A 21,811-nucleotide genomic window follows, 5' to 3' on the forward strand; every position below is an offset into this window, starting at 1 on the left:
CACCCTCACTTTACTGTAGGGTCTACTCGAAAAGCCCTCCCTAACAGCCAGAATTCCTGGACTACTACTTCTTCCCAAAGCACTTACACAATTCAGTCTTATGTATCTATTTCCTCACTGACTATCCCCCTCGGGGGGCGGAGGGATTGTTCCACTTCAGTATTCCCGGGGCCTGGAATGGTGGCCTGCATGCAATAGGAACTCAGTTAATATTTGAGGAGTGAATGTCTGCCTGCCCGCATGGGAACCCCAAGGTCCTCACCTGTAAGACGGAGGTCACAGTGCCACCCTTGGACGACCGTCGTAAATATTAACAGAGTGGTTATATGAAAAGCCACAACAGAGAAAACACATGCCGGGCACATGCTGTACATTTTTTAATAGTGCATATCAAGGCTGAGATAAACTTTTTCACATTCCAATGTGTCTAAAACCCAGAAGGCTCCAGCAGTAACTGAGGCCCACCCAGCAGTGGCCCCTGGCTGTCACCGCTAACCCACTCAGGAACTTGCAGAATGGGCGTCCGTGTCTCCCATGAAACTCTGGGAGACAACAGCAGGGGTCGCTCTTTTAACCCTATGAACCAAATGGTGTGGGAAGGGGCAGGAGAACACTGGGAATCAGATGTGTTAGCAACTTTCTCAAAAGAGGAACCAGGGGAATCAGATGTGTTAGCAACATTCTCGAAAGAGGAACTAGCTCCACAGAGCTGCAAAGTACTCTTAAGTGCCTTCTTGCAGGGTTCTTGTAAGAAACCTGAGGCTCACAATAGTGTGAAGGGTGACGCAATGCGGAAAAACAGATGTCAATGACGGAGTCGAGAAGGGATTCGGAAGACTGAGACGCAACATGACAAAGCTTTAGGAATACCCAAACCAATGTATTTGCCGATATTTTCCTTCGTATGTAAGCATAGCAGAATAGGAGGAAACCCGACCCATCTAATTAGGTCTAAGAGGGTCATTACAGTAAATATAAAAGATTCAAAGGGATAAGAAAGCATTGTGCCACGCTTAATTAAAAGCCTTTTGTAATTTCTTGGCTTTATATTAAATAAGGGTACATGTTACAGTCGGCAGTATCTAAGATGAGGTAAAACCAGAATTCATTTGAAAACAAAAATTAGGAACAAGACTCCAAAGCACCCTTTACCCCAGACATTTCTCTCCTGGTTCATCCACTGACTTCCTTTCCCTGCACTTAGTTCCCATGTCTGCTTTCAGGTCCCCCAGAAAAGAGAAACACAAACCTGTGTGTTTCTCAAGGATGGTGACCTCTGGAAGGGTTGCCTGGGGACCAGCAGTGTCACTGTCACCTGGGATCTTGTTAGAAATGCACATTCTTAGCTTCCCCCACTCCGGCCCGCCCCGCCAAATCAGACAGTGGAGGAAGGGGAGTTGCTGGAAGAAGCCCTCCAGCTGATTCCGATGCACTCCAGAAAACACCTGCCCCAGACACCATCAGCTGGCCCTCTCATTTCAACCACTCACTGAAGTTTAATGAAAATGTCCTGGAAATTCAGCCTGTACCAGGTACTGTCCCAGGGACCAAATGTCAACCCACAATCTGAAGAGGACGACATGTGTGAATTACTAAATAACATACAAACAGAAGAAAATGAGGGCAGACAGAGGCGCCAATACCATGCTCCATTCAGGGAACGGAGGACTGTTTCTGTCTCAAGAGTCCTGGTGGGCTGCTCGGAGGAAGTCGCCATCGAGCTGGCTTTTGTAGGGCAAGAAGGATTTGGACAGGCTTTCTATGACAGAGAAGAGAGACACTCACACTACGGAACCAGGACAAGCAAAGGCACAAGTATTTTCAGAGCCCTATCAGCACAAGGGACTTTCCCCCAGGTACTCTAAGAACCTGATAAATTCAACACCCCGCCTCTTTTAAGTTTTCATCATGAATTCAACTTGTCACGAGGACCGCCAACTTGCCGCCTCATAGCCATTTTCCCTTTTCTGCTTAGGAACACAACCCCGGTTACATTTAGGGGAGCAAAGCAGCCGGAGAAAAGGCAAGACCTCACAGCCTCCATGGCAGCCAAGCTTGGCTGGGCTTCCTGCTTCTTCTTGGCTGCAGGGCCACAATGAGGACGCTGACCCTCTAGCGCCATGTTGGACACTGAGGTGCCCCGGCGGAGAGCTGAGCGCGGCAGAGCAGAAAAGACAGAATTCTGGGGAATTGAGACACCGTAGGGTCACCATGACAACGCCCCACACTGCCAACATCCCGACTTCTTGGGATGAGAGACAAATTGCCTTCTGCTTTAAGCCACATGCTGCTGAACCTAATAGTAACTGAACACCACTCATTCCCATTGGCCTCCTTTGAATCTGCAGAAGTCCAGTTCCTCCTCCTCCCTTGCTTCCACTCCCCACATTTTCCTCTCCATCTGCTTCCATTCTTCTCGAGAACATAATCATAGATCCATCTGACCCTTTAGGCTGACAGCAAACTAGGGCATCATTCCCAGTATCTCCACTCACACCCCCCATAGTGCCTCCTTCCCCCCTCTACACCCTCACTGCGCAACGGGGGGCCCAGCTACTGACCATGTCCACCTCACTTGGGAGCTTGTCACAAAAGCAGACCCTCAGGCCCAGCCCAGGTTTATGAGTTAGAGTTGGCATTCCATCGAGATCCCAAGACATTTGTAAGCTCAACAATTTCCCTCTTCTTGGAACACCCTTCAAACCCTCTGACACCTGTGGGTCTCCCAATTGCCCTTCAGTGCAGGCCAGTTCAGATGCCACCTCTGGACCATGAGAAGCATCTGGGGGGCAGGGGCTGGACCTCCCCCATCAGCAAGGTGGTACAGCAGCAGGCTCTGGAGCCCGTGTCTCTTGCTCCCATGGACATGTTAAGCAACCACTCTCTGCCTCAGTTTCTTTTTTCTGCAAAACCTGAATAGTCATGGGAACTACATTTCACAGGGCAGTTCTAAGAAGTCAAGGAAGTAGTAAAATTAAAGCACCTGCAAGAATGCTTGGCACATAATAGCCACTTAATAAATGCGAGATCATACACCGAGACCCAGCAAGGGGCATACACACAGCAGGTGCTCAGTTGGCATTTACTGAATCTGACTTGCAGTTTCTGGATTGAATTCTGTGCCTTAACTTTTCCTGGGCTCAGGAGTCCACCACGCCCACTCTTCTCCACAGCCCAGTGAAAAGCCGGAATCCAGTCCCCAACTGGGACATTATTTAGATGAAAAAATGTTTTCCGCAGCAGTCCCAGTCTTCAGAGCCTCGCCAAGAAATAGAAAGAAAAAGCAATATAAATGTTAATAGGAAATTGTCTATTCGCTTTCACTTAGGCTAATCTATTACAGCACAACAAAGAGGGAATTAAGACAGCTGAGGGGACAGGGAAACATAGAACCTGACACGCCGAAGCCCGAAGGACTTCAGTTCGCAGGAGGAAATGCAATTCCAGGCCAACAGGCTGCATGGAAATCAGGAGCAAGGGCTTCTCCTCGGGATGTCTCCATGGAGGGTGAGCAGCACGGTTCCTGCGCTGGACCCCCTTTTCCCAGGCATCCATCAACCAGTGCTATGATGTGCAGCCATGGGTCTGCATGGCAGGGACAAGAAGGTGACCACTGGGACAGGCCAACAAATACAGCTATAATCACAATGTAGCATGTGCTGTTAACAAAGCCGGAGGAGAGGAACATTACCCAGAACAACAGGGTGGGAGAGAGAGGAGGTCCAAGGAAGTCTTCTTCCAGAGAAGACCCCAAGACTAAGGTCTGAAGGGTGAATAGGAATTAGGCTGGCAAAGAAGGCAGAAAACTGTGTCCCAGGCAGGGAGAATGTTAGGTACAAAACTGGGGTAGGCTGATTAATGGCTTCCCAAAAATGTTCATGTGCTAAATCCTGGGATTTGTGACTGTTCTATTAAGGGCAAAAGAGACTTTGTAGGTATGACTGAGGACCTTGAGATGGGGAGGCTATATTGGACTATCTGGCTGAGCCCAGTATAATCATAAGACCCTTTAAGAGATGAGGCAGGAAGAGATAACATCAGAGGAAAAGTCAGTGTGATGATGGAAGCAGAGATTGAAGTGATGCCCTTTGGAGATAAAGGAAGAGGCCAAAAGCCAAGGAATCCAGGCAACCACTTAGAGCCTGAAAAAAAGGAAGGAGATGGATTCTGTGCTCAGAGCCTCTGGAAGAAACCAGACCTGCTGATGCCCTGACTTCAGCCCCGAGAGACTGACAATGGACTTCTGACCTCTAAAAGTATCAAAGAATAATTCTGTATTATTTTGAGCAGCTGAGTTCATGGGAATTTGTTACAGCAGCAACAAGAAACTCATACCCATGCTCTGTCTGCGGTACATCTTCAAGAATGTTACATAAAACTGTCAGAAAAAATGAAACTAACTGAGGCAGCAGTCAAATCCTGAAAGGATCTAGACACCAGGCCGAGTTGCCATTGGACCCGCATCATGGGCAGCTGCTGATACATATTAAGCAGAAGGGTGATACAGTAAGATGACCCCTCTAAAGCACTGAATTACCAAATTTTTACATCTTAAATCTTAGGAATTTCCACATGTCTAATTTCCCATTTCATGGACTCTCGTTTCTTTTATCATGGGCTGCAATGACTTTATGAAAAGAAGGACAACCCTGCTGGAGTACATTAGCTCCATTTGCAGCCCTCCAAATTCCACGCTGATGTCTGCAAGCACGCACCACCTGTATCTGTGGAACAGTCATCAGGCACAACTCTGTCTGTGTAAACGGCTGTACTGTACTGGAAACGGAGACTTTCCCCCCAAATCCTGGCCAGGGGGTTGCTGTATTCCTAGAAGAACCACACTCGAATGCTCACCCCCACCCTACCTCACTTCCCAGAAGGGTCAGGCGACCAACACTTATCGAGTGCTCACTCAGAGCCAAAGCTTTGTGAACAGTCCCTTGTCAAAACTCCCAATGGTCCTCAGAGGAAGAACCCTTCTGGGCAGAACTCTAGGTACTAAGGTGGGGAGAGGAGGAGTCTCAAGTGACCCAGCCCCATTCCCCAATGACAGCTGCTGCAAGGCACAGGGTCCATCAGAGAAACCCAGGCAGAGGAGACAGGCCATCGCCCATGCAGCCAGACCTCCCCCACAGGCTCTGTCTGCACACAGAGAGTCCTTCAGACATTAAAGTCCAGCCAGCCTCCAGGCCCTTGCCCTTCCAACCCACTCCGTGCATCGCATCCTCCCCAACACCTCCTCCTCAGGGGCTCAGCCAGCTCTGCTCTTTGCAAATGTCACTTGCTGCCATAGGAATCGCTTAGGTGGCATTTAAGCAGCCCCGGATCTGAACAAGTTGCGTTTGCCCTGGTACTGCCACCAGACCCCTGAGGCCACAGGCCAGGCTCTGCAGAGGTTCCAAGGCAGTGCCTTGGCTGTGGCTGAAGCAGGGGACCCAGAGACAGGGATGCTCCGCAGACTGAAGAGCTGATTTCAGAAATCACTAGCCCTGTCGAGGCCTCAGTTAAAACAGTGGAGTGTTGGCTTCACCATCACTCAACTCCCTCCCCCAAACAGGACGTCCCACACACTGAAAGTCAGGCACGAGACTGCCCCCACAGCCACAGAGGGCACTGTGGTGATAAAACACTGAAGCCGGCAGACAACTGGGGGCACCTGCAGAGTTTTCCATTTTGGGATATTCTATTCTATTTATTTACTTACTTACTTATTATTTTTAATCCTCACCCAAAGATAAGTTTATTGATTTTAGAGAGAGAAGAAGCGGGGGGAGGGGGGGGGAGGAGGGAGAGAGACTATCGGTTGCTTCCCGTATGCACCCTGACCAGGGATCAAACCCGCAACCCGGATATGTACCCTGACTGGGAATCGAACCCATGAGCTTCTGGTGCATAGAATGACACTCCAACCAACTGAGCCACATCGGCCAGCACTTGTTTTGAGCTATTTTCGACGGCACAGCCAATGAGGCGCTCAGACAGGCTTTACTCTATGCTCCCATCCCTTTTCTTCGGGAGTCCATATTCAGGGACGGTACACTCCTAAAAATAGAATCACTGAGTTAAAGGGCATGATGCACAATTTATAGATCCTGCAACGAACTGTTTCCTCTGCAGAAAGAGCAACACAGGTGTCACCTACAAGTCAGATCTGAGCGCCATGGACCGGACACAGACTTTCCAGGATCTCCTGTAAGCATCACGCAATGCTCTGTGAGTCCCCCGGACTGACAAGGAAAGAGAAGTCACGTAAGCAAAGCTACTTGGCCAAGGCAAGGTGGTTATTTTGAGACGGGGCAGGGAAAAGAATCTAAGTCCCAGAATCTCCCAGTTCTGTTGCGTCGGCTGAATTATTCAGATCTTTGAGTTACCCCAGTCTACTGCAACAGCCTCCATTTATAAAAGGCAAGCACGGGCCAGGCTCTGGACCGAGTACTTTATTATATACATCCCCGTGTCCCCAAGTCAATGAGGCAATCCTAATGGCGATGTCGCCGCCGATGAAGACAGAGCCTACCTGCCACTGAATGCTTAGCACGTGAGCGCCATTGTGCAAAGTACTTCACATTCACATATTACCTCTAAAAACTATGCACTAGGCATTAATATGCCCAGTTTATAGGTGAAAGGAATGGCGCTCATAAAAGTGACTTCCCTGGAGAGTTCCACAGATTAATGATGGAAAATGCATCCACTGAGAAATGGATTTGAACACAGGGCTGTCTCCCAAACCTAAGCGTTTAATTGCCATGCTAGATTGCCTCTAACATTAACACCACCAGGTTCGAGGCTGGGAAGGTTTCTGAAGAAGATGGTGGGAAAAATCAGCATTCCATGTCGGCGTGCCTTCCCTGCGATGTGCCGGCTGGGTGCGGCTTGAGCAGCGCCCGTTTATCTCAGCACCATCTGATGGCTGCATACAAATGCTCCTCTGAGGGCTGCCTCCCATCACAGCAAACTGGCTGACAAGGACAAGGACCAGCCCCCCCACCCCAGCACACACCTCCAACAGATGCCTCCAATGGCTCACAGGGGTTTTCTGATCAGAGTCTGGGCAGGAACATGAAGACTCCCTCTCAGAGTCACCCTTTGCCCTGCAGAGGCGGGAGAAGAAGGTTGAGCACTCCTAGAAAGCAGTGGAAGTAGGTCAGTATAAGGGGAAGAGCATCGGACTGGGAAAGAAGTCTCAGGTTCAAGTCCCAGCCCTGCCAATAACTCAGTGGGTGATCTGGGGCAAGTCAGTCTCGGCCTCACAAAGACTGATAAATTATTGATCAAATAACTTGATATAGTTTCAGACACCCCTCTGGAGGAGGCAAGGGAGATTCTACTAAAGACTGAATAGCTTTAAAGAAAGGAAATGATTCAGCAAATTGAGAAGAGATACATGGGCCCAAGATTTACTGCACAACTAACCTACGATCTTAAACATTCTTTTCCTTGGCAGGTACCCTATGGACCAGCCCTTTCCTGGCCTAAGGCAGCTACTATCACAGAAGCCTCTCACCCCCACATCAGCTCGCAGCCCAAGCTGAATGCAGGTTCAAAGCGGCTTGAAAAAGAAATCACGACCTCCATCATCAAGTAAGACCTCTATCACCTCCAGGATAACCAGAACTAGCCCACGAGACCAAGTCCAGCTGAATGAGGCTATGCCTAATAAAGAAACGAGAGGGAGAAGGGGAAAAGGTCACGCTGCCACACTGGCTTTCCTTCTTCAGTGTCCTGACACTGGCTGGGTGTGACTGCTGCTTGTCATCCTTCTGCCAGTGGCTAAAACGAGACCTCCTGCTACCACACCTGCCCACTGGCACATGCAGCTGGATTCACTCTTCTACATGTCCATCAGTGAAATGCAGGAAGTGCCCAGATGAGTGGGAAAAGCATGCAAGGGCCCCATAACAAAATTCACAGTCAAGTTCGGCTTGCCGGAGACACTCTTTTCATTGTGATTTGAAAGTGAGTCTCCCGGTGCTCCCAGCTGGAAATGGTTATGGGATTCCTCTTGCTGGGGTTTACGGCCACATGCATGGTGCACAACCAAGATTTTCCAGGCACGCAGGACCCCAGGCACGTAAGTACCATCGCCCCTTCTCTCTCCAACTGCTCTGGCTTCCCGACCAGACTCACTCCCTGCTCTCAGTTCTTTGAAATCAAAGGAACTTTTTTTTTTTTAAATCAAGCTGCTTTAGGAATAAAAGTGTCGATTTATAAATTCCCTACTTGGCCTTGTCTACCTGCAAAGATACAAAAAAGTCTTAGAGAAGTAAAAGAAGAGGATTTTGTTTCTCTTTTTGGTTCCCAGATGGAGCTGCCTCCCTCTGGCTACCCACACACCCAAGTGGCTGATGTCACTATTGTGATTTTGGTAGCACCCTGCGGACCCTGGGGACGAGTGCCCCCCTGAAAATCCACAGCACTGAGGGCATCGAGAAAGGCAGAGACAGAAACGCGGAAGTCAGCGTGTACTTGGCTCTGGAAGTGCCTGCAGGGTCACCAAGCAGAGACCAATCAAGTGGACCCACATGCACAGCGGCCAGCTGGGCGAGCTAGGGCCTTACAGGCAGCGACACTTGGCCAGGCTGATGGAATCTTGAGGTGCCAAGAATGACAGGACCCCACATATGGCCCCATAAGACCCTGAGGATAAATTCCTAGGATAAATCAAGCACATGGTCTGGGGGAGTAACAACAATGCTCTCAGCTGAGCCTGGCACTGCCTGTGAACGGCTTCCCTAGATCAGAGAAGCTGCTGACACTCAGTGGGACTGCCATTTACAAAGGAATGTACTCAGCATTACCGTGCATCCGCCCTGCCCTGAGTCTGTCTACGGGAAAGAGCGCCACAGGAGGTGGCTGTGCTGGTGAACGTGAGCGTGGACACCTGACAGAGACTCCAGCCTGCACCTGCCTAGGTACTTGGCCGAGCCAGGACTCCCCGCCAGGGGCCGCACTGCCACCGAGACATTACACTGAGTGCCTTCTGATTAACTGCATCTCTTCAGGTGAATTTCATCGTATTAGTTGGCTAGGGCTGCCATAAAATATCCCAGTTTGGGTGGCTTAAATAATAGAAATGTATGTCCTCACAGTTCTAGAGGCTGGGAAGTCCAAGATCAAGGTGTCAGCAGGGTCTGTTTCTTCTGATGCCTCCCTCTTTGGCTTGTAGGTGACCACCTTCTGTGATCTTCCTATGTGCGTGCCTGTGTCCTAATCTCCTCTTTGCATAAGGGCACCAGTCCCACTGATTAGGGCCCACCCACAGGATCTCATTTAATCTTACTGATCTCTTTAAAGGCCTCATCTCCAAATACAGCCACATTCTGAGATACTGAACACTAGGATTTCAACCTGTGCATTTTGAGGGGGGCACATTCAACACATAACAGTCATTCCACCTTTGTACCACGGAAGAACATGAGATACACAGGAAGGTCCACCTAACTTTATCCCAAGTAGTCACTGGCATGGAGAATACCAAGACCACGTAACCCATTCTTCTCTATTCAAGGTTGTGCAGAGCTACCCGTTCTCCATTGCAACACACTTTTTTTTTTTTTTAATTTCCTCATTGGCCATTCAAGGGTGGGACCACAGCAACCCGCAGTGAGCCCCACTGGATGGATGACTGCTCTCCAAATTGGACTGCATGCTTCTTAAGACTCTCATGATATGGTGCCTCGTGGAAAACCTGGCACATAGGAGTGTCCTGATAAGTATCTGCTGAAGGCATGAGCAGATGTCCGAATGGAGAAGTAGTCAAGGGAACCTCAAAAGACCTTGTCAGTCTTAAGTTCCATGATTCTACTCTCCCGTGGCTGATGACTGCATCAGACCCAAACCAGTAATCTCTTCCTCCCACCCAGCCGGCATGCGCCAGGGCAGCATCACCCGGGGCAACAATGCGGTGGTAAGAACAGGCCCTTGAGAATAACGGCCTTTGCCCAGGTGCAGAATGATGGAAAGCCCTGGGACCAACTCGACTTTCTCCTTAGCATCCATCCACTCCCACAGGACTTGGATGTACTTCTGATGCACTTTCCTCTCTTGCCAGATCCTTGCTAGGTAGAAAAAAATAAAATAAAAGGAAATCTCACCGTTATTTGCTAACTCCACTCTCCCTAACTGCTATTAGGAAAATGCCATTGTCATTCAACAAATATCTGTGTGAGGAGCCCGATGAGCAAAAGCCAGCCTGGGCAGGTTCTAACGCAGCAGAGACTATTGTCTTCTCATGACAGCATAGCGTTTACAAGCCACTCAAGCAGATAAAGAATAGTCAGGAATGCAGAATAATGTGATACGAATTGTATTAACACGTGTTAGGCCTTTGTGGAATACCCAGTAACCAGTGTAGAGTGAGGATTTTAAAGAATAAAGGCTTCTCAAAAGAGAAGCGACTGTGAATTAGTGAATCCCACGAGAGGCTAAAGCTGACACCTTGGCCTTGGCTAGGTCTGGATCTCCTGTATGGCCAGGGACATGAATTAGCCACGGTGATGAGCAAGTTGGGAAGAACAATGGCATAAATCATAGGCCTGGAAGCCACACCATGTGTAGTGGGAAAGGGCTAATAAGGAGCCGGGGCTGGCTGGAGAAGGAAGAAGGGCAGACAGCAGCAGGGTGCAGGAGTTCCCGGAGGACCACGAAAGACCCTTTAACCTGAGGCATTCAGGCTGGACACAAAGGGCACCAGAAACCCATTCAGCTTCCTGAGTACAGGAATAAAATGATGCAAGTGGTTTCTGAGGAATTAATAGCAATCCAGCTGCCCTGTTTTGACTGGGGTAGAATGAATCAAAGAAGGTGGCCCCGATACCAGGCACAGCGACTCCAGGGCTGAGAAGATCCTACATGCAGAATACCAGAAGAGGAGGAGGCAGCACAGCTCTCGAAGGCCAGCGACGCATCTCAACAGGAGGTCACTCTCTCAACAAAGGAGTATTGGAGCGGAATATAAATGATGTACAACATTTTTCAAGAGATCGGTTAAAGTTTTTAGACATTTCCAAGGCAACAAATCATAGAACTGGAAAAGACCTTTGATAGCAAGCTGTGCCAAACCCTTATTTTAGAAAATCATTCATTCTTCAAGTATTCAGCCCCTACCATGGAAGAGGCGCACGGTGCCAGGGGCAGCAGGAGACGTACCGGGATGAGAAACTCGGACTCCTACCTGATCCCACGGAGTGGTAGCAGTTTCACAAGGTGAACACGGTGAAATGAGGCAGAAGAGAGGCAGGGGTCTGTGCTAGGACGGGTTTGGGCAAGGATACCTGTGGCCCTGGGGCCCCCACATTTTGTAAAGTGCGGGAGCCAAGAGATGGAGGGATGGAGCGAAGGAGGGACACAGCAGCAGCAGCAGGAGAGGCGGCAAAGCAGAACACGGGACCCTGAGAACAGACTGGATTCCTCCTATCGAGGAATCTCTAACCTCTGTCCTACAATCCTCTGCTACACCCAGCCCCAATCCGGAACTCTCCCTCCTTTCACTAAAACGTGTCCAAAAATACTGAACATGAGAAAAGGCCGAAGGATGCTCTGGAACCCAGAAACAGGGTCCAGGGCTGTGACAAGGCTGAAGGACAGTCCAGGAACCGGGCAACCAGGTGAGCCTCACACTCCACCATCAAGGGAAAACCATTGGGAAATCTCATCTCAGTTCCAAGTTTGGTCAAGATGCAGAAAAATACAGATAGAAAAGTGGGGGGAAACTGGAGTGGTTAGAGGCACAGGAATTGAGAAAAGGATAGAGCAGTGAAGAGAGGGGTGACGGGGGGGGGGGGGGGAGAGGGTCGAAGGAACAGAGAGAGAGAGAGGGAGAGGGAGAGGGAGGGGGGGAGAGAGAGAGAAAGAGAGAGAACAGGTACATGTGGGTGTCATGCATTCTACTGAGGCCAACAGGAAAAGCTACTAACATAATAATTTTTTCTGAAAAGGAAGTAAGGAAGTAAAGGCACCAACAGGAAGGAGAGCTGGTAACCTTGTCCCTAGCACTCAAGAGCTTCAAGGGGAGTCAAGTTTAAATTATGTCCTTGTGGCAGACTCCATTACCTTCAGGAATTTGCCTTGGGTGCAGCTGTACTCACAGAAGGGGTGTCAAATATTTGTCCCTGGTGACAACCACAGCTACTCATTTACAGCCACCCAAACTGCCTATCCTCATGGCTAATTTGTTTTGTGCTTGTCCTGAAAATCTCCCCTTTATGAACCTCTCCATCTTGAGAGCAAAAATCAGATCACCTAAGGGCTGAGAATTACTAAGACTCTCAGCTTCATTTTATATCTATTTCCGTATAATCAATCAGTTTTATTTAAAAAAGGAGGAGGGGGTAGAGATAGCTACAGCCCAAGGAAAATGGATATAGCTTAGAGAACGATTACCCATAATAGTCCCAGAAGGGTTAGTTTGTTCGGATGATCATTAAAGAAATGGATGGAGCTGGTTTTATAAAAGGTTCCAGCTCCCTCTGCATCCACCACTCGGATAAAAAAAGAGAAGGCTATTTCCACTTCTAAAGCCACACTAAAATGTATCCCAAACAGCCTTTCACTAAGCATCTCCCCACCTCCACTCTACCTCTAGCATACAAATGCAGAGCACCTCTCTGGCCGCCAGACGCACAGGAACCAACAATTCAGGGGTCCTCATTACTGTGGTTATGGGTGGCGTATGTTTAAACACACCGGCCAGCACATCCAGCTGGGTGCAGGTGGACATTTTAGTTAATCCTACAATACCTTAATTATCTAGTTGGTTGTGTTTTAGGCTTTGTTTTTTCGGGTGTTAAGTTTCTTTTTTTTAAATCCCTCCCCCCCTCAGGTGTAATTTTCTTAAGTCATCAGTAGTCTGTCCATGTACTGGATTGGACAAAAAGTCTGTTTAGTTTTTTCCATAAAATAAAAGATAATTTTTTCAGTTTCACCAACAACTTTATTGATTTGAATAGTTTGAGCATGTCAGCTGTCTCCCACGTGGTAGAATGCTGATTGTTCTCAAGTAATGGCTCGATTTGATCGCTATCAACTTCAACTGGTCTACCCAACCGTGGAGCATCGTCCATCGAGAAATCTGCAACATGAAACTTCCCAAACCACTTTTGACACATTCGATCAGTACCAGCACCTTCTCCATACACTGAACAAATTCCTTTTTGCGTCTGAGTTTTTACCTTTCTTGAAATAATAAAGCATAACATGAGGCAAATGTTGCATATTTTCTTCCATTTTCAATATTCGAATGGATACACAAAAATTAAATGCACACTGATATGACAGCTGTCACAATACAACCTAACAAAAGTGTTTCAAATGAAGTTAAAGACAACTAAGTGCAGGAAAAAAAAACAAACTTTTGGGCCAACCCAATATTAGTTTCCTCTTCTCCTTTGATATTCAGCATTTAAAAATGAGCCCCCCGCCATCAGCAACGGGGACCCTGCCTTCCCACTCAGTTGGCTGCTATGGAGGAGGTCGGCTCTACCCCACCATCGTGGTGTCAGGCAGGCCAGGAATGGTCTCCCTCCTCCATCACACGATCACATAACTGCCAAGAACTGAAAAAGTCACTCTTTGCCTGGAAAAAAGGAAGCGCTGGCTCTGGAGTCACACAAAGCAGGTTTGAATCTTGGCTCCTTTGCCTGAGCACCACTGGGCACTCCCTCCCCTCAGTGAAGCTTGGCCTCATCTGTACACTGGGAAAGAATTTCACCCACTTCCTAGGATTAAATGAGCACAGTCAAATTGAGATAAAAAAACACCACACAATATACTGGAGGCAAAAACAAGTAATAAAGAGATAGATCATGTAAATACTAAAATAGGAACTATAACATAAGCTGACCTCAGTAGAAACCAGTCAAAGAAAGGAAAGACAAAAGAAATGGAAAAATAGTCTGCGATGTCCAGGTAAAGGGGACTTGGACATCGTCTCATATTGCTGCCCAACTTGTCCTCACACAGGTCTGCCATTCCTGTGGCCTCGCTGGCCCGGTACTTCTCCAAGACCAACCAACCACACACAGATCTCTGACCCATTCAAACCTCACTCTGGCCTCGACCGCACCCTGAGTTCCAACCTGTGGACTCGGGTTATGGAAGGATGCAAGGTTGCTACACCATGTGTATTGAATGCAGAGGCAGCATGAGTGAGGCATCTTTTGGGTGATCCTATTAGGAGTGGGAGGAGGGCAGAATGGGGGGGAATCAGTTTCTGAGCACCTACAGGGGTGTCAAACTCATTTTCACCAGGGGCCACATCAGGCTCGCGGTTGCCTTCAAAGGGCAGAATGTAATTGTACAACTGTATAAATGTAACTGCTCCTTAACAGTTAGGCGAGAGTTCCTCGCCACCGCCGGGTAGAAACAAGGTGGAGGGCCAGATTTGGCTTGCGGGCCTTGTGTTTGCCACCTGTGCCTTAGAAGTTTGGATTCATTAACCCTTTACTAGGACTGAGAGACTGAGGCTCCCACAGGTTAGTCAGCTCATGCAGCGCCCTGTTGTCTGCACCCCACTTTAGAAACATGAACTCAGCTCTGAGGGCCGCCAACCCCGCCCCACCCAACCACCACTGCCCTGGCTCACTCCAGGCTGTCCTCTGAAATTCAAGTCTCAGGCAGCCTCTTCTCACATCCTCAGCAGGCAGCTGCCCAGAGGACTTGTTTGCAAGCCGTGAAGAGAAAGGAAGAAAGAAATAAAAAAATAAAAATCAAAAAAAAAAAAAAAAAAAAGGAGAGAGAGAGGAAAGAACCTGGACGGGAAGCAGGCCAGCCTGAACTCAAGCTCACCTGGTAGAAATCCCTGGTGGGCTTCCACTCTTTTCATCTTTTTGCAAACACGCTTGGGCCAGAAAGAATCAGAATTAGGGCTGTTCCCCAAATTCTTGGTTTGCACAATGAGAAATTAAGGTCCACAGAACAAAGTAAGCAGTTCTATGAGGTCACTCAGCAAGTTACTGGCCAGGTCAGGATTAGGAACTCAGGGTGCCTACCTGTCACCCAGAGCTTTTGCCAGGTCTTAACATCAACATGAGACAGTTCACCACCAACAGGTCCTCTTCTTCTAGGCCCACCAAGCCTTCCCATTCCTCCTTGGAAGCACGACAGACCCCTGCCATCCTGCTTCTCTGAGTTAATGTTCCTAAGGGCCAGTTGCTAACCAGATATTGGGGTAACAACCTGGGCGCTCGGTCAGCCGCCACGTGGTCTTCCCAGGCTGGCTGTGCTCACGTTGCCCACACTGCAGGCAGCCGTTTTCCTGAACTGCAAAGCAGACATTCTTCGATAGTTCTCCCGCCCTCCAAAGCAACGGCTCCCGCCTTGAGTGGGCAAGAGAGTCACCTTGAGTGCTGGCTACCACGTAAGGACACTGGGCTCCACATCTCCCAGGCATCTGCTGCAGGAAGTCTGGAGTGGAGCCCAGGAATTTGTATTTCAAACAAGCTCCCAGTTCGAAAATTCCCTCCCCCCAAATTTTCCAATCCAGTGACATGTGGCAGGGATCGCAAATCCCACCCCCGTCTATAGCTCCAGCTGCATCGGCACACGTGCCAGGCTAAAGTCGCTACACTCTGACACACGGCTCAGCTCTCTCATGTGATCGCAGACAGATGTCACTGAGAAAAGGCCTCGTGCTCACATGCTGTGAATCCCAGCTGACGGTGGGCTTCCCTGTCATTGTTCTGAAGCCAACACTAAGAAATCTCTCTAAGGAGTTACAAACCATCCACAATTTATTTAATTTTGAGTTAATTCTCCATCACTAACGCCTAATTCCAATTTCATGTTTCCCTCTAGATACATTGTTCCAACTCTGTGCACAATCTGCACTCAGATTTCCACCTCGCCCGACGTGCCTAAGTTGCATTACAACAGGTAGCCTTCACTTTGTGAAGCAGGCAAGCCTTCCAATCAGCTTCCAGAGAGTCACTCCTATGTCCTAGGGTTGCCAGATTTGGGAAATTAAAAAATACAGTACAGCAGTTAGATCTGAATTTCAGGTGAATTATAATTTTATTTTAGTGTAAGTATATTCCATGCAATATTTAGGATAAACTTATGCCAAAAATTATTGGATGTTTATCTGAAATTCAAATTAACAGAATCTTGTATATATTTTATCTGGTAATGCTACTATACCTGTGCATTCACTTAAAATTATACACACACACACACACACACACACATACCTATCCTCTACTATGTGTTACTTGCTACAAATACAAGCCAGATAGGCAGGGGTATGTGGTAAATGTTTAAAAACTGGCTGCTGGGGAGAAGATGGTTTTTAGTGTTTGCTTATGTCTGGAGCTCCTGCAACCATCTTGCAAACATGAGGGAGCAAAAGACCTGCAGAGATACCAGCCCAGAGCGCCAACATCGCTGAGCCACAGAACCGATGGAAACAACCACCCACCGCCAAGACCGTGTATGGGAAGACAAATACATTCTTGTCTAAGCCACTGTTAGTTGGTTTTTCTGTTACCAATACCTCAGTGAAACCCAACTGATACACACCACATACTGCTCTTAGTTATGGATCTTATATTCTTCCTCTCCCAGTAGACCCATTGCATCTGTTTGGTGGTCCTTGATGGGTCTCTTCTCTCCTCCCTTCCCTGTCATCCATTCATCCAGCCATCGTGGGGTACCATTTACTTATGTATTCTATTCAGTGGTGCAGTACTCTAGACCTACAGGGGGACCTTGCAATTAGTGCCTCTGACAGGCTCTCGAGTGTCAGTCACCAATGTTTTCCATCAAGGGCCTCTGGGAAGAGTATTTTGTAGGTCTGCTCTCAGCTGCTACCGCCACACATAGCTTTGTTCCTTTCGGTATTGATAAGGCACCAGCCCCTCTCCTGACCCAGTTCTCACCAGCTCAGTACTTGCTGGGGGTCAGATGGCAACACTGTAGAAATCCAAAAAAAAGCCACAGAGAAGCCCTGGAGGACCCAGAAATCCCTGCAGGACACTCAAGTACCCACCCACAGGATGGGAGTGCTCTTAGCCATAGGTTATCTGAGAAGACTGCCAACCCAGCACACACTTCACTTGTGAGTGACCCCAGGCACTTGTGACTGCACCTAAGAAACCAACCGGCATTTCTCTCTGACACAACAAATGAAAATGAAAATGTAATGCACAAAGAATACAGATTACCAAAATCCACACATGGAACCACTTAACCAATCACGTCCTGATATTTTTTTTCCAAACATATTCCTCCAAAGTCACGTCCCAGAGAGCCAGGCTGTGCATCCCCATTCCAACCCTGCTGGGCTTCCCTACTGCATTGCCCATTAATTCCCACCTCTGAGAGCTGCTCTTACTGCTCATCACTGCTTTTATTCCTTCCATCTCAGCTGTAAGGACTTTCTCTTTCTAATGTCTAGGTTCCTGCAATATCTTGTGATATACAATATACGCCATTCAAAAAGAGGCTCAATCGCAATACTGCAGAGTAGACAACCTTTTCCGACTCGCTGCAGACAATTCTAGGTACTAGCCGTACTTTTCCTCCAATAAAGCCAAATTGCTAGTATTTGTTGTCAGCTCACAGTCCCTTATTAGCACATTGACTAATGGTGTCCAGAGAGCAAACGACCAAGCAAGTCAATACCCTGAGGTATCAATCAAAGACACAGACCACAGCAGAGACCCTGCCCTTCCTCTGAGGACTCCCAGCTCAGAAACCCCTTGTCCAAGTGTGGTCCCTCAGAACCACAGCTGGCCCACCAGAAGATCACACCTGGCAGAGCCAAACCAGAGGCTGGGGAGAAATCTAAGACAGTGACCAAGTTATGAGGGGATCAAGGTTGGACAAACTGGAAGGTGCACAATGAGGCAAAAAGAAATAAACAGACAGGAGGCTTTTATAGGAAACCTGTCCACACTGAGGATAATTAATTAATGTGTTGACTGGACTCCCAGAGGCAATCCCAGAAGCTGAAGCACGATTATTTTTTGGTAGACTTAGGTTCTTTTTGGGTGGAAAACAACACAAGCCAACAAAGAGCTAGCTGGTCACATGGCCAACGGGCTGAGCTCTTTCCACCCCGACCTGTGATTATTTCATTGAGAATGAAGGGGCCACTCCACCCCAACTCCAAGTCAGTATCATTTTTAGCCTCAGCCCAGCCTGGGATTGCACCGTTTTGAGGGGAACAGCTAACATCCAAATGTCCTAGACAGATCCATCACTGTCTGTGTCTTTGCCCTGACACTGTCCTCACCTCTGCTGGTGATGCCAGCCGGGGACCCCTGCTCCAAGATGGTGCCTGGGAGCTTGGACCAGCAGTGTTGAGCCAATCCTATTTATTCTCATGGAAATTGTAAATAAGGCACACACAAGAGAAAGCTGTCATTGAGGGCAGGTGCCTAAGCTGGCAGACACATGGAGTTGGGGCTGGTGGACCACACTGGGCTGTGTAAAAGAAGGGACAGAGCAAGATGGATAGGAGGAGGGGGAAAAGAACTCAGCTGATGAATGAAGGCAGAGGAGGACAGCATATGGGGTGGGGGAACAAGAGGTGAAGACAGACAGGAAGAAAGTCAAAGGATGGAGATGGACACACACAAGGAGACAAAGAACTAGAAACCCTATGGCGTCAGCTTCCTACATCCTGGAAAAGCCTAGACTGCAAGAACTGCAGGTTACAACTGAGCTCTACTTCCTAGTCCTGAGTTTTGGGCATGTATCTACGTCTCATGAATAACACGACCATCCCCCGTTTCCAACCTGAGCAGGTGTGTCTCTCTGGCAACTATCAATTAAATGTGCAGGATTAGAACTTGCCTCGACATGAAACATTCCTCTTGAGCTACATACAAAGGTCACTGTCCTTCAAAGTCAAAGCACGCCTTCATTCAACATTGGTTGAACACCTTCTATGTCTTTGACCTTGTACTTCGGGCTGGGTTAAAGGAATGAATGAAAACCCAGCAGGTACCTACAGAGTGCAGAAAGCAGAAGGGAGACATCCAAGCACACACAATTACGATACAGTCTGGCAAGTGCTATTTATAACCAAAGTTAACAAGGAGGCGTGGAGAACAGAGCTTCTGCCAGGCAGGGCACAGGTGGGCGCGGGTCAAGAAAGGCATCCTGGAAGAAGCAACATCTGAATTAAACTGCAGCCACAACCAAGAATCAGCTAGGTGAAGAGAGGAGAGAAGGGCATTCCAGGCAGCCTGGCTCCACTGGTACGCTGCAGCTGGCTCCTACTGGTGGGAGAATTTACACCACAGAAATGGGCAAATGCTATATATCAGGGCCTTGTTAAAATTCTCTTCTAGGGACTGGTATAGCAGCGCACATTATGTGAAAGAAGCACAGCCCCGAGGTCCAGGGAGAAAGGGAGGCATTCCATCCCGGAATCTCATGAAATGACGTCAGGGTGTGGGTAATGTGCAAAGATGTTCTAGAGACTACCACCCGATGCTGCCTTTCTTCTACCAGCCAGTTCATTTCTAGACACTTTTGGAAGTCCTACAATGCGCAGTGTTGTGTAAGGCGCGGAGGTTGAAAGAATGGAAAAGGCAGAATGGATTCTAAGAACCTTACACGCAGACAGACATGGCTGTGATCCCAGGCCGAGTTGGGTAAAGGGTAGTATACGAGGTTGAACCAGTAAGTCCTGATAAAGGGGGGGGGGGGGGGGGGGGGGAAGAAAGATGTGGGAACTGGAGAAGGACAAAGACATTGCTAGAAGATGGTATCTGTGAACTTAAAAGAAAAAATCCTGCCGTCCACACAGCCATTCTGAGCCCCGTCTTTTCCCACCCCCACCCCCTTACATTATGGTGTCTTTGGGGCACCTCACTCACACCCGCAGCTCCCAACACCACCTTCAGCCTGAGCAGGCCCCAGCCCCAGACAGCAGTGCTACTGGGATTTGTCACTGAGCTGGGCCCTCGGTGGCAGCCCACGCAGGGAAAAGAGCGAGGGAGTCAGGAAGCACTAGAAGGAAAACCTGGGGTCAGGGCAGAGCAATGCAGTTCCCTGTGCACGTGAGAGAGGAGGGGCAAAGGAAGCTTAGAGAAGAGAGTGTGAGCCAGGGAGGAGCCACCAGGCACAGCGTGGGAGGGTGGGAGCGGAGAGAGACAGGCAGGATGCTGTGTGAGAGCGGCAGCAGGCAGCAGCAGAGTAGACGTGTGCACAGAGCAAGCGGTGCGTGGGCGACGGAGCGTGCCACAGCGACGATGCCGAGTGGGGATCCACCCGTTAGAGGAGCGACAATAACAAAATGCATGTTTTTCTCTCCTATAAATTCTGCATGCGTTGGTGGGAGGGATGAAAAGAGCGAGCGTTGAAAGGGGTGAGCAAAGCAGAGGGAGCTGGGCAAAGTCCTGGGATGAGGGACGTAGAACACAAGGATGGAGGGCCTTTCCTGATGAGGCTGCGGGTCAAAGGTGTGAATCCAGGGCTGTCCGCCCTTCATGCCCTCATCTATATGCCCAGGTGGGCTCATTAGCCAGGAAAGAAATATCTCAAGATAGAGAAGGGAAGGGCTGACATAAAGCAGACCAGATAGTTGGCACTCAAATTTTAGTTGAATGCCCGAATGGACGAATAAATAAAAACCACACGGCATTAATTGGCAGACCCCAGTCATTCAATTCCCAGTCTGGGCCTCTTCGGTATAAAGCAACTCTTTCATTTTTCATACCCCCCACATCCCTGAGCACGAGACTACTGCGGAGTTACCGCACGGCAGTGAACAGTTTACAGCCCGCAACACCCGCAGCAGCTCGATTGACAACATTAATTTAATGAACTTAAACACCGGTGAACTTTTTAACACGTTCAGTTATTTACACTGCTAAGCCCGAGCCTGAGCACTGCCTGCCAGACGCTCCAACAGAGGTGACGCGTCTATCTTTTAAACGTTAATCTGCATTTCAAACGTTGAGCTCTGATACAAAGAAGTCATCGTTTTCTCTTTCAGACTCAGGAAATCAAGAGAAAATGACTGTGTTGTTCTGCTTTTTTTTTCAAATAACATGTACTCCACTAGGCCTTAGGAATGCACGGAGATAACCCCTACTTAGACAAACAGCAGTACATACAATGAAATATGTTAAGTATAAAATCAAAAGATGAAGTGCTAGAGGACACAGGAGTGAACGGTTTGGTGGAGAAAAGTAGGCGGCCACAGGACTCGTGCAGAAGGTGTGCGCCGGGGTCCTCGGCTGCCAAAACGAAGTTACCGTGAACCCGGGGGCTCAACCAGCAGGTGATCGTCCTCTCACAATTCCGGAGGCCAGAAGTCCAAGATCAGACATCGGCCTGGCCAGTGGCCTCTGAGGGTTGTCCCAGGCCTCTCCACTAGCTTCTGGTGGCCTCAGGCTTTCCTTGGCTCGAAGATGACAATCTCCCTATTTCTTTACATCATCTTCCCTCTACATGTGTCTTTGGGTCCAAATTTCCCTCTTTTATAAGAACACTAGTCATGTCGGATTAGGGCCCACTCCCCTGCCCTCTTCTTAACTCGATGATCTACAGAGACCCAACTTCCAAACAGGCCACATTCACAAGGACCAGGGGTTAGGACTTCAACATCATTTTTTGGCAGGGGAGGGGGACACAATTCAACCCATGACAAGGTGAAAGGCTGCGTCTCGAAAGACAAACAGTGGTCTCGTGGACAGGATGGCAGCAAAGAGCACTCGTGCGGTTAAGGGGATGGAGAGATGGGAGACCCTCCAACAGGTGAGCAGACCGGCGAAGTGGCTCAGGGTGCAGCAGCGGGACCAGGTCACCAGGGACTTTGACACTGACTTCGTCCTGTTTGTGATGAGATGCTGCTGAA

At 48.7% G+C, this 21,811-nt stretch overlaps 1 protein-coding gene and 1 non-coding gene across 5 annotated transcripts in view; both read right to left on the reverse strand.

Moving 5' to 3' along the window:
* LARGE1 (LARGE xylosyl- and glucuronyltransferase 1) overlaps window positions 1-21,811 on the reverse strand; it is a 453,793-nt gene that overhangs the window by 283,110 nt on the left and 148,872 nt on the right. The gene's annotated exons all lie outside the window — the stretch shown is intronic.
* LOC112322114 (small nucleolar RNA SNORA76) lies at window positions 5,273-5,410 on the reverse strand. Its single transcript, XR_002976605.1, has one exon. It is a non-coding gene; the product is annotated as a small nucleolar RNA SNORA76 (small nucleolar RNA).

The sequence above is a fragment of the Desmodus rotundus genome, chromosome 3, assembly GCF_022682495.2.
Source record: "Desmodus rotundus isolate HL8 chromosome 3, HLdesRot8A.1, whole genome shotgun sequence".
Classification (NCBI taxonomy): Eukaryota; Metazoa; Chordata; class Mammalia; order Chiroptera; family Phyllostomidae; genus Desmodus; species Desmodus rotundus.